Source organism: Octopus sinensis, linkage group LG3 (assembly GCF_006345805.1).
Source record: "Octopus sinensis linkage group LG3, ASM634580v1, whole genome shotgun sequence".
Lineage (NCBI taxonomy): Eukaryota > Metazoa > Mollusca > Cephalopoda > Octopoda > Octopodidae > Octopus > Octopus sinensis.
In genome coordinates, this window is record NC_042999.1 from 152330673 (window position 1) to 152343968 (window position 13296).

Consider the following 13296-nt stretch of genomic DNA (forward strand, 5'->3'; position numbering starts at 1 on the left):
CACATCACACTGTAGGCGAAACAGCTTAACACACACTGCTGTTTGCTACGTTTTGAGAGGGTTTTTTTTAATTACCAGATGGACAAAACTGGAATATTGAAGGTGGTATATGACAACACTAGTACGAGATAAGGAAGGTACTTTTAAGGGATGCAAGATATGAGAGAAATAGCTGCCAAATCTCCCTCAAAATTCTCTCTGCTGTCTTATGTATGTGTTACTCGAACCAAATCTCCCTCCGATCTTTCCATATGTATGAATCAACAAAGAAGCCTCTTTCTTTGTAGCTAAGTGCGATAAAAATAGCAGCCGAATCTCTTCCAAATAAATCATATGTAAGAATCATTGAAGACGACTATCTCTCTAGCTAGGTTTGACAAGAAATAACGGCTAAATCTCCCTCAAATCTCTCTCAAGTGTCTTTTGTATGTTTCTATACACGTACAAACTAACGAAAAAGCCTTTAATCTCTTTAGCTAGATCTGAGAGAAATAGTAACTAAATCTCCCTCAAATAACTTCCTGCTGTCTTGTATATGTTTATATGCATGTACGAGATGCCATTAGATTATATCGACCCTAATACTTGATTACTTCTTTAATTTATCGGCCCCGTAGGGATGAAAGGCAAATTTGACCTTGGTGATCTTTGAACTCAGGTCTAAAGAATTGGAAAAAATACTGCAGGGCATTTATTCCACGCTCTCCATAATCACAATCTATTTTGTCAGTAGATCTACCGATTCTTGCTATGCATAGTCTTTTACATCTTAACAAATTATGAGAGAATAGTTTCGATTTCCACATCCCAGGGTTGTGGGTTCAGCGCGATTCCACTCCTGCTTCACGCTGACGAATAGTGTTATGATCTATTGATGCAAGGCGGTGAGCAAGCAGAATCGTTAGCAAACCGGACAAAATGCCTCGCAGCATTTCTTCCGGCTTCATGTTTTGCGCTCAAATTCCGCAGAGGTCAGCTTTGCCTTTTATCTTCCCGGGTTGATAAAATAATTACCAGAAGAGAACTCCAGTCAATGTAATCGACTTGCCCCTATCTCACAAACTTTCACGTCTATAGTAGAAAGGATTATGATTTGTTTATGTAAAATATATTTATACAGGTTCATGACAGTATTCTGTATCCCTACTACAGTGTTTCCCAAGCCATTTTATCTCAGGTCCCACAATAGGTTTCCAGAAAAAATGTACAGTGAAATACCCTTAAAGGAATATCCATACTCGGGAACTATTGAGTTGTCCGGAAAGTTCGTGCCGATTTATAGTAGCTTAACTTTCAACTTATTTTAGAACATGGTTGTGTCCATGAAATAGGATATGGCTACACCTCCATTTAAAGCACAGTTTAAGCTATCTTTTCGTGAAGAAGATTTATGTTCCTATAACCTGTGTTAATTCTGTAACCATTTAAAATGAAGATAAGAAAGTTCATTTTTGACACTTGATGCTTTGGGAACCAGACAAAAATTGCTGCAGCTCGGCTGGGATGTGTTACCCCGTCCTCCATATTCACCAGATATTGCTCCTTCGGATTTCCACTTATTCAAGTCTCTGCAGAATAGTCTTAATGGTAAAAATTTCAATTGCTTGGATGACGTAAAAAGATACCTTGACGAATTCTTTGCCATGAAACCACCTCAATTCTGGGAAGAGGGTAATTTAAAGTTAAAGGAAAGATGAAGACGCATTGTGCAAGAATATGGTTCAGATTTGGTTGATTAAAAATGTAATGGCAAGTATTTATTGAACTTTTTCTTTCCTTTAAAAATCGGCACGAATTTTCCGGACAACCCAATAGAATAGCGCTATACTGTAACAAACAGTCGTCACACAATTTGCTTGACTGGAGGGAGTGGTTTAGCTAAGCTGAGTATTGGTGGAGTAAAAAAAGTTTTTCACAATTCCACATTCCACTAAAAAAAATCAAAAATAATGAACCCCACGCACCACCACAGTTTTCCCGGGCCCCACGTTGGGAATCACTGCTCGACTGTGTATGTAGCCACCGGTATGCATTATGTCTGTTAGTAGAGGGTGTCTCCTGATAATGGGGCACATTTTCAACACGAGCAATTAGGAATAGAACAAATATATTTATTAAGCAATGTACGAAATACATAACCAGGTTCACCAATCTCGTTATTATAAGACCTGCTCTATATCTATGATGGTATTAGTATGGAAATTACTCAGAATTATGCGTAGGCGTTAGAGTGGCTCTGTAAGTAAGAAATTTGCTTTGTACCCCCATTGTGTGGGCCGACCAATGCCTTGTGAGTAAATTTGGTTGACAGAAGCTGTGGAAGCGTTTCATATATATATTTCTTTACTACCCACAAGGGGCTAAACGCAGGGGGGACAAACAAGGACAGACAAACGGATTAAGTCGATTATATCGACCCCAGTGCGTAACTGGTACTTATTTAATCGACCCTGAAAGGATGAAAGGCAAAGTCGACCTCGGCGGAATTTGAACTCAGAACGTAGCGGCAGACGAAATACGGCTACGCATTTCCCCTGACGTGCTAACGTTTCTGCCAGCTCGCCGTTTCATATATAAGTGTGCGTGTACGTGTGCGTGTCTGTCTTTATGTCTGTCGTTTTACCCCTCCATCGCTTGTCAACCGGTGTTGGTTTATTTACTTCCAAGCAACTAAGCGGTTCGGCAAAAGACACCGATAGAATAAGTAAGTACCAGACTCTAAGAGAACGTCTACAATATTTAATTTGTTCGAGGGCGGCGAGCTGGTAGAAACGTTAGCGCGCCGGGCGAAATGCGTAGCGGTATTTCGTCTGCCGTTACTTCCTGAGTTCAAATTCCGCCAAGGTCGACTTTACCTTTCATCCTTTCTGGGTCGATAAATTAAGTACCAGTTGCGTACTGGAGTCGATCTAATCGAATGGCCCCCTCCCCAAAAATTCCGGGCCTTGTGTCTAGTGTAGAAAAGAATATTTAATTTGTTCGACTAAAACTCTTTAAGGCGAAGTCCCATCCTGGCTGCCGTCCAATGAGTGAAAGTAAAAGATAATAGAATTATACCCGGTTTATATATTCCTTAAGAAAATATTCAATTTGCAACTGATAAGATCGATTAGCTCTAAATGAGATAAATATTTTATGAGATGAGGGTTATGTGAAATTTCGCCGTTAACATTTTTGCTGTAGGAAAATTCGCCATAAAAAATTTCGTTTTAAATAACCTCAGTACGTTTTTTTCAGTAAATTACTTTTTTTTTATAAGACTTGCCTATTTAATGCTTTTATTAAAAAAAAAAACCTTTATCATTCTTTTTTCTATTTTAAAAGATACTGGGATAATACGCTTTATCATTGTCTACAATGAGAATTTGTCTGGCGGCGAAATTTCTCACGACGAACTTCACGGAGACGAATATGAGTTATGGAATCCGTTATGGATAATTAAAGACAGAATGAATGTTTTTAGAGGGTTTTAAAGATTTCATACTAAAACTAATATAAAAGTACGTGTTATTTGCTTCAATAAAAATTTAAATGTTTGAAGTTGATAATAGAATATTAGATAGAATATTTTGATCTGAAGTAGAATGTAAAAGAAGTTGATCCCCTTAAGAAGCTGATAAAAACAAGATGCTATTCAATAGCCAATGACAACCGTCTACACAACCGATGCCACTTAAATATGCGAGCAAGCAAGCATCATAAACATAACACAAGAACGGAGATTATTATCATTGGAGTGAAGTTCGAGAATTCGGGAGTTTCTTCATTAGAATAGAAAATGTTTTCTTCTCCAAAAGTTCTTAGCAGTGTAATCATTGCAACGTCTTGAAATTCCGGTGAACGTATAGCAATTAGAGACAAGAAAATTGCTACAATACTCCATAGTAATGTATGACAAGCCGTAATGAAGTTTGCCGGAACCTTCGCCATCATTTGTGCACAGTTTGCAGTTTCACAAACATGTTTAGATACCGCTCCACACGACAATCAATTCTGAGTTTATTGTTAAAGCCTGACGTAAGCTCTATTCAATGCGATAAATAAAGAAATGTTACATACTGGGGTTTACTTCATTTGACTTCACAACTGAAAACCAGTCAATCATGTATTACTATAAACGTACAGTGTGGTCTCAAAACAAACTTAACATTGTGACACCGTGTAAATGGCGTCATATTTTCAATTCTGTTCGCTTGAAACATAATTACATGCACGTTTCTTCTATTTTGTGTTAAGGTACATCAATTACACTCACGCAAATACGCGCGCCCACACACAGACAGATACATATACAAATACAAACATGCACTCACACACATACAGACTTACACACACATACACACACACACTCACACATATAGATAGATAGATAGATAGATAGATAGATAAATAGATAGATAGATAGATAGATAGATAGATAGATAAATAGATAGATAGATAGATAGATAGATAGATAGATAGATAGATAGATAGATAGATAGATAGATAGATAGATAGATGATAGATAATCATATATTTATATTAATGATTACCTATATGTTTTTTTATTACATGCTGGCCACTGATAAGATCATTAATTGATCTTATTTTTATCCTTAATTTGTATGTGTGTGTGTGAGTGTGTGTAAATATCACGTGATCGACCAGACTATAGGGTGTTGTTACACATCGCTGATCCCTATACGCTTTGCATCGTTATAATTTTCTAAACGATGCCTCCCCACTGGCTAGGGAAGCAGGCCAACATTCACTCTGATCGGAAGGCCAGTCCATCACAGAATAACCCCTTTACAGCTGGGTGGACAGGAGCTACGTGAAACGAAACGTTTTGCTCAAGAACACGACGCGCAACCGGCCTGGGAATCGAAACTACGATCTCAAGATTGTAATCGCAACACGCCTAACCACTAGGCAACACACCTTTATATATATCAACAGACGGTTTAAAATAAACTTTTTGCTACGTTGAAATCTGCAAGGGTTTGTTCACATCGCAGTATGGTGTATAAGAAGTGCGTTTCAAAATCGTTTTTACCAAAGGACATTTAAGTACGAACGTAAATATCAGTTACATTTCAATCTAGCTAGATGGATATCTTTATATATAAAAGTGAGGTTGTGTGCTGTCTGTCTCCTACGATTTAGATTCCTAACTACTCCCACATTTTGCGGTGCAGTGTAACCAAAACCAGGTATCTTATTATCGTGATTCATATCGAGCCCTTCTGGGTATTAGCGCGCGTTTACGATGAGTCTACGATTTAAAAAAAAAATTACCATAATTTTTTTCCACTTTAATGCATTTTTTTCGCTATTATATAAGGGAAGTAACTCTCTAAAAATGTCTACGATGAGTCAACGATTTAAAAAAAATTTACCATCATGTTTTTTCCATTTTCAATGCATTTTTTGCTATTTTTTGGCTATAACTCTCTAAAAATGCTTATATAGTTATTTCCCTTACAAACCCGAGCAACGCCGGGCGATACTGCTAGTTTTTATAAATCCTCCTACGATGCCAGTATACCAGCATATTGATTTGTCTGTGGTTAATTATTTATAGAAAAGGGGCGGTGGGTTTCAGAATCAATAGGAGCCCCATTTACAATGATTTGTGGGGTTTAGTGACGTCTCAATATGTTCTGAGTTGAACTCATAAATCGAAAAATATTTCCCCTCTGCAGCAGATGTCACCTATATGCAGTGATACACACACAAACACATGCACACATACACATACACACATGCATAGACACACATGCACACACACATATGCACACACGGACACATTCACGGTCACATATGCACGCGCACATACACAAATGTATACACACACATAATGGTTACAAATAATGGTGTAGCACAGTCAACGGTGCTGCCCCAGCATGACCGCAGCTATGAAGCTGAGACAATTTAAAGATTTAAGGATTTCAAGATCTACTTCCGTCTTCAGGACTAATGTCGCCATGATTATGAATAGGAATTGTATTCAGTAACACACAGGATGAGAAGCAGTCTGCGGTTCTGAGATTAAAAACACAATCTAAGGAAAATGGTGGGAGTCGGCGTCGGAAAGACTTGTATTATTTGAAAAAACGACTGTGAGAATACAATGAAATTTCAAAGGCAAATGTAGTATCCTGCATTTAAAACAGTCTTTACAGTCTTTCTTCATAGTTAAAATTACAGGACGAAATAACTCTAGTCTTTCCTATTTTTGCTTTATTTGTTTTTTGTTTGTTTGTTTTTTTTTTGTTTTTGTTCTTTTTGTCTTTGTTCATTTGTTTTTATTTTTTGTTTAATTTTTTCATGCTTTCTTAACCTTAAATTTTTCCATGCTTTCTTAAACTTAAATGTTCCTTTCTAAAGCGTTGGCTACTCTACTCTCCAAGACAATTTCACTATTCTTTCCGTTGCTTTTACCAAAACAAATCTCGACTGCAAATTAAGTGCAATGCAACGAGCCAACGAAACAATGACGTTCAACATTGATCCTGATGCTGACTGACGCTCGTCATATTCTCGGAGTCCTATAAACAGGCTTCAATGAAGTTTGCCAAGACAACTAGCGAGAACAACAGACAAAGGATGGACCAAGATGTTAACCAGACCCCAGAAACACACACACACACACACACACACACACACATATATATATATATATCATAGAATCCGTTCTGTCTGTCTGTGTGTCTTAGGATATTGAGCATCCTCCATCCGATTGCGCTCAAATTTGATATGTAGATACCGACGGTATCAGAGCAGGTATAAGTCTTGAAAAAATTACAAAAATCGATTCTAGGTGAGAATGCGATCGATAAAGCCATTTTTGTCCTGCTTTTCTTCCGTCAACCTGTACATAACTGCACCTTCCATTTTTTTGTTGTTTTTGTACTGCTTAAAGGCACATTTCTTTCCTGCCAAGCTTACTATTTAAATCATGTTTGTGTTCCCCCAGGCAACAGCCTTATTATTACTGGTACTTTTAACTCTTCGGTTGCATATTTGTGTAAATAAAATCGTTTTTCTTTGGAATAGAGAAAAAGTCTATCTTTATTTCTCTTTGCTGGTGTGTCTGAAATTTAGGTTAAATCAGTGTTTCTCAAAGGGGAGGCCTATGGTACGGTCGGGCAAGTTATTTTGAAAAAAATTGGTTTAAATGTTTTGCTCGTATGTATATATAAATATATATATATATAGTTGAAATTTTGAGTTCAAATTCCGCCGAGGTCAACTTTGCCTTTCATCTTTTCGGGGTCGATAAATTAAGTACCAGTTACGCACTGGGGTTGATGTAATCGACTTAATCTGTTTGTCTGTCCTTTTCTGTCCTCTCTGTGTTAAGCCCCTTGTGGGTAGTAAAAAAGATATATATATATATATATAGTTGAAATTTACAGAAAAACAAAAGACAGTGACAGATGTATTCGTATGAGGCTCGGGAAGTGAGAAAGTCTTTTACGTTTCGAGCCTACGCGCTTCGACAGATAGGAATACGATGAAATAAACAGAGAGAGAATTTTTTTAATTGTAGATTTAGCGGTCAAATGAAAACTCAAGCGCTTTCTATGCCGAAAATAAAAAGTACTACACACACAGTGTGCAGTATAATTATATATATATTTGGTATAATAGCAAAAAGGCTTCGGCGTATAATCACTTGAATTTCAATATAAAAGAATAATATCTATTGCGGCAGAGGACGTGAAGCTGGAGAAAACCACATGACAGGTGTTTGCAATGGAGTCGTAGAATCGTAATAATGGTCGATTCGAGTTTAAATTAAGAAGGATTTCCAAATCTAAACTGAGAATATTACTATCAAGAAAGGTGTTCTATATTTCTATTCAATGTTATTTGAGAAACCAAATAACACACACACACGCACAGACACACACACACACACACACACACAAACACATATATACACACACACAAACACATATATACACACACACTCAACTGCACACAAGCGTACCCACCCTTGCACAAGCATATGTAATAAACATTCCTGCTAGTATATACATCTATATATATATACATATATATATGTATATATATACATATATATAATATATATATATATATATATATATATATATATATATATATAAAAAATTATATTCTTTTTTTCTTTTACTTGTATGAGTCATTTGACTTCGGCCATGCTGGAGCACCGCCTTCAGTCGAACAAATCGACCCCAGGACGTATTCTTTGTAAGCTAGCATTTAGTCTATTTGGCGCTTTTGCTGAACCGCTGACTTACGGGGACGTAAACACACCAACATCTTGTCAAGGCGATAGTTGACAAACACAGATACACAAACATATAATATATATATATATATATATATATATATATATCTATATATGAATCCTTATTTTACTATATACTTATACATACCTAAATACACACACACACACACACACACACTCACACACACACACTCACACACACACCACACACCACATATATATATATCTATATATATATATATATATATAATATATATATATATGTATGTATGTATGTATGTATGTATGTATGCATGTATGTAAATATGTTATATATATAAAAAAATATACGTATATATGTGTGTATGTGTATGTGTATGTGTGCGTGTGCGTGTGTAAGTGTGTGTATTGTGTAAATGCATTGATATTTGGATGTATGACTTTGAAATGCGTGTATGGGTTTTTTTGCGTGTTGATATACATATATGTGCGTGTCGCGCGCGAGTGTCTCTCTGTGTGCGTATGCACGCGCGTTTGTGCATAACTTAACATTCACACAGATGCGTGTGTCTATATATATATATATCAGTATCTTTCAGGAATAGATTTGAAAAAAATCAAGAATGTCTATTGACGGGCAGGAATCAATAGGAATAGTTTGAGTGTAAAGTCACCGGAAATTAAATTAACGTCACACATCGCCTTGTTTACTCCAACTGTCACTTACACACACTCATTTACCTACACACTCACACTCTCACTTTCACATTCATACTCAAACAGACTTGTGCACTTTAATAACATGTATAAACATGGCTGTGTATGAATATGTGAAGGTATATGTAGGTGTGTGTGTGTATGTATGGACATGCTTACACACATATACATGCAGGCGAATATACGTGCTTATGTTTATACCTGGAAACACGAGCCATATAGCCATTATCGTGGCGCTCCGTCGATTACGACGACGAGTGTTCGCCTTGCCGGAGCTTCATGGAGCTTTTCGGTGTTTTCTCTCAATAAACACTCACAACGCCCGATCTAGGAATCGAAACTGTGATCCTACGACTGCGAGTCCGCTGTCCTAACAAATGAGCCGTCGCGCCTCCGCATTCTATAAATAAATTCGGCCTGAAAAAGACGTTAGAGGCGGAAACTGAAGTCCCAGTTAGTAAATTTTACTTCGCTAATAATACAGAGCCACCATCATACATAAATGTTTTGATTAACAAGCTAAATAATACTAGGTTTGATCAAAAAGTATCGGGTCTGTTGCTATGGGAACGGAGCTAAAGCAAGCATTGCTGAGCTGCTTGGTTTTATAAAATTATTTGTTATGATGTGTTCCTTTTATGGGGTTACGTGTTTAAATGCTCTTTTTTTTATGTTTAGCATAGTTAAATGTATATAAGTTGTTTCCAGAACGCTATTTAGTTACATGAAGTATTGTGTCTAAGATTACTTCGTTAGTTATACTTATTTACTTTATATCTTTAACAAATAAAACTATAAAAAGAAATTACCAATGTCTTAAATTTAGAAGAGTTCTATATAGGATACCTATAAGGTGTTCAATTGGTCAAACCAGATATTTGGCAAATACAATTTTTACATGCAATGTTCCTTACAGAAAATTTAATTTTTTGTTTATAAAGAAATTATTTCATAATTTCATATCACAATAAAAGCAAAGCAGGTAGACAGGTAGTAAAAGTAAGTCTATATTATTTGGCATTTAAATATATCTTGTATTAAATCTATGAGAGTGTAAATTATTTAATTTACTCTAGCTAGTTTGTCATCCTTGACTAATTGAAAGGAAGGATTTTAGTATGACATACGGCCATTTTTTAAATGCCTAAGCAACATTACGAAATATCAAAATAGATATTTCTCACTTATAGCATAAAGAAAGAAAATGAGTGATCGAGTGGCAAAGATTCGTGTAGCATCTCGAAATCGCTGAAAATTCCTTAAAATTTTAGGCTTTTACATCCTTCAACCGAAGCATCTCGAATCTTGATTTTTTGGAATAAAAACGGATAAAATTCAAGACGTTTTTGTCTATGTTAAACTGACCAACGACGCTAGGCTTTCTAACATTATTTCATTGATCTAACTAATTTCACACCAAAGGAATATTTCATCAAGATAACAAACTAATCTGCCTGAATTTGGGAATAGATTTATTACCGTGACTTTATTACCCTGTGACTACACGTAGTACAGATTGACCTTGAGCTCTGTTGCGCATGCACACTAAGTTATAATGCTCTAGCTCATTTCCCTTGTATATAGCAGCGCGAAAGGTAACAGAGTCCAGTTTGCTGGACATTGTTGTAGAGCTGAAAAAGAGGTAATTTCTACTCTTCTCCTCTGGAAGCCATCTACTCGTAATACCAGAGGGCGCACACTCTCCTACCCTGATGTAATCTCCAGGGATACAGGCATCCAGCAACAGGACCTCCGTAATGCCATGATGGACCGTAAAGTCTGGCGTAGCATGGTAAATTCCATTGTCTCGACCACGGTCGAACAATGATGATGATGATAGAAGTAAGGTGTAGAGTGTGGTCGTCAGACAGAACTGCATGCTTTCGGCGAGTAATAACTTCACCATTACAATGAACGGGCCTAATCGCCGCAGCTTTTGCAGCAGCTTTTGGGCAAGCAACATATTCTCAGGTGCCACAACTACCATATTTTTTATAAATCTCACCCCAGTTGCACCTTTTTCCGAAAATCAAATCCCACTTCAAATAGCTGCTTCTATCCCCCCCACCAAAAAAAAATTTAAATTCCAGCAATGCTTCCATCAATGGAAACGATGCTGGATAATGTGTGTGGCTTCACAAGGAGAATACTTCCAATGATATTAAAGCTCAAATGGTGTGTGTTGCAGTTTTCTTTGCATAGTCGATATATATTGATTATATATATACATATATGCATCTATGTATCGATGTAAATGTATATATATATATATAGATATATATATATATGTATATAGATATACAGTTAAATAGAGTAATAAAAATAACAATAACAAAACAAGAGGACGCGCACATGGAATGTATTAGTTTGACTCTCGGTAAATGCGGAAAAAAAGAGAGAGGGTTTTGACGTTTCGAGCAAAGTTCTTTGTCAGAAAGGAAAGCGGGAAAATCCAGAGAAGGAAAAATATCACCAATAGCACGTGTGTGGTTATATGCCTGAAGTGACCGCAAGTGTAAATATATATATATATATATGTGTGTGTATGTGTGTGTGGTGTGTGAGTGTGTGTGTGTGTGTGTGTGTGTGTGTGTGTGTGTGTGTGTGTGTGTGTGGTGAGTTTGTGGAGGCGCAATGGTTCAGCGGTTAGGGCAGCGAACTCGCGATCGTAGGATCGCGGTTTCGATTCCCAGACCGGGCGTTGTGCGTGTTTATTGAGCGAAAACACCTAAAGCTCCACGAGGCTCCGGCAGGGGGTGGTGGCGATCCCTGCTGTACTCTTTCACCGCAACTTTTCTTCTGTCTTCTGTTGGCCTGCTCGCTTAGCCAGCGGGGTGGCGTCATTTGAAGACTAAAACAATGCGAAGCGCATTGTGACCAGCGATGTGTAGCAATATCTGATAGCCTGGTCGGTCACGTGATCACGTGATATATATATATATATATATATATATATATATAATATAAGTTGGGCTCAAAGAACCGGAATGTCTTTGATGTCATTGCTAACATGGGTAACCCAAATACAATGTAAACGAGATCTGAATCCATGGCACACACAAAAGGAGAGCTTAGTGCTTATGAAATGGCTTACTTAATCCTGTGTGCATGTATGCACGTGTGCATGCGTTTGTGTGCGCGTAAGAGAGAAAGGAACAAAGAAAGAGCGAGAGAGAGAGAGAGAGAGTGTGTGTGTGTGTGTAGTTCTATTCAAATGTGTCTTCGGGTGAATGAAACCTTGTATGAAAATGCCGAAAATTTCTTCGTACACTTTGGCAGACTGACGCATTAACAACCCACTATTTCGCCCTGCTCGCTTCCCATCCCTAGCTACCATTTTGACCCAGTAAGTTGAGTAATGAAGGTCTTTCTAGTTCTTGAAGTATGATTACTGGCACCTAATCGAAAGTCGCGGAAGAAAGAATATATATGTCCTCGTTCATGCTTCCGTTGCTTTGTTTTGAGGGTAGGCGATGGTGGTGGCGGGTAGGTCTTCTTTTGTTTTTTTGATAGTTTTTGTTCATGTTCTTGTAATGACCAATGGTTATGAAGCGGCAATGAAAAGATCCAAAAAGATCCCCTTGATGGAAACATGACTGAGGTAAGAAGAAAAAAAAAGAGAAGAAAAGAACCATTATAAACCAATGCAATATTACATGATTTAACGTCTGCGGCGAATATCTTATAATTTATAGCCTATTTGGCTAATACGAAATTGAGAAGGGGAAAAAACAATATTCTATAAAGAGGAAAGAAATATGAAAAGAAATTATATTCAAAGATTCTAGATTTCTTTTTTTTTTATTATTATGTTTTCTTTGTGTTATTTATTTATTGTTTATTCTATAAGAAAAATAAGAAAAATAGGAATAAAGTAAAATGAAATAAAACGCTACATGAATGATAGCCGCTAAACTTATCTCTGTCTAAAGCCGGTTTTATAGTTGTGTTTGGCATAGATAACATAGCCATGTAAACACACTTGTTCAATCTACGCACGTTCATCCAGACACGTAACACAGCAGTTTTAACACGTAAACGAGAGCAACGCACAAACACGTCAACATGCACATAAGCACTAATATACGCATATACAGACATACGCAAATAGTGCTTATGTATACGCGCGCCCTCACCAAGTATAAGTGCATGTGTGTGTGTGAGAGATATGTGTGTGCACATATATTTATACATATAAACTTATATACATGTACATATATTTATATATACATATATATTTGTACATACATATATATACGTATATGTATGTATGTATGTATTATATATAATATATATCATATATATACGTATATGTATGTAGTATGTATATATATAATATATAT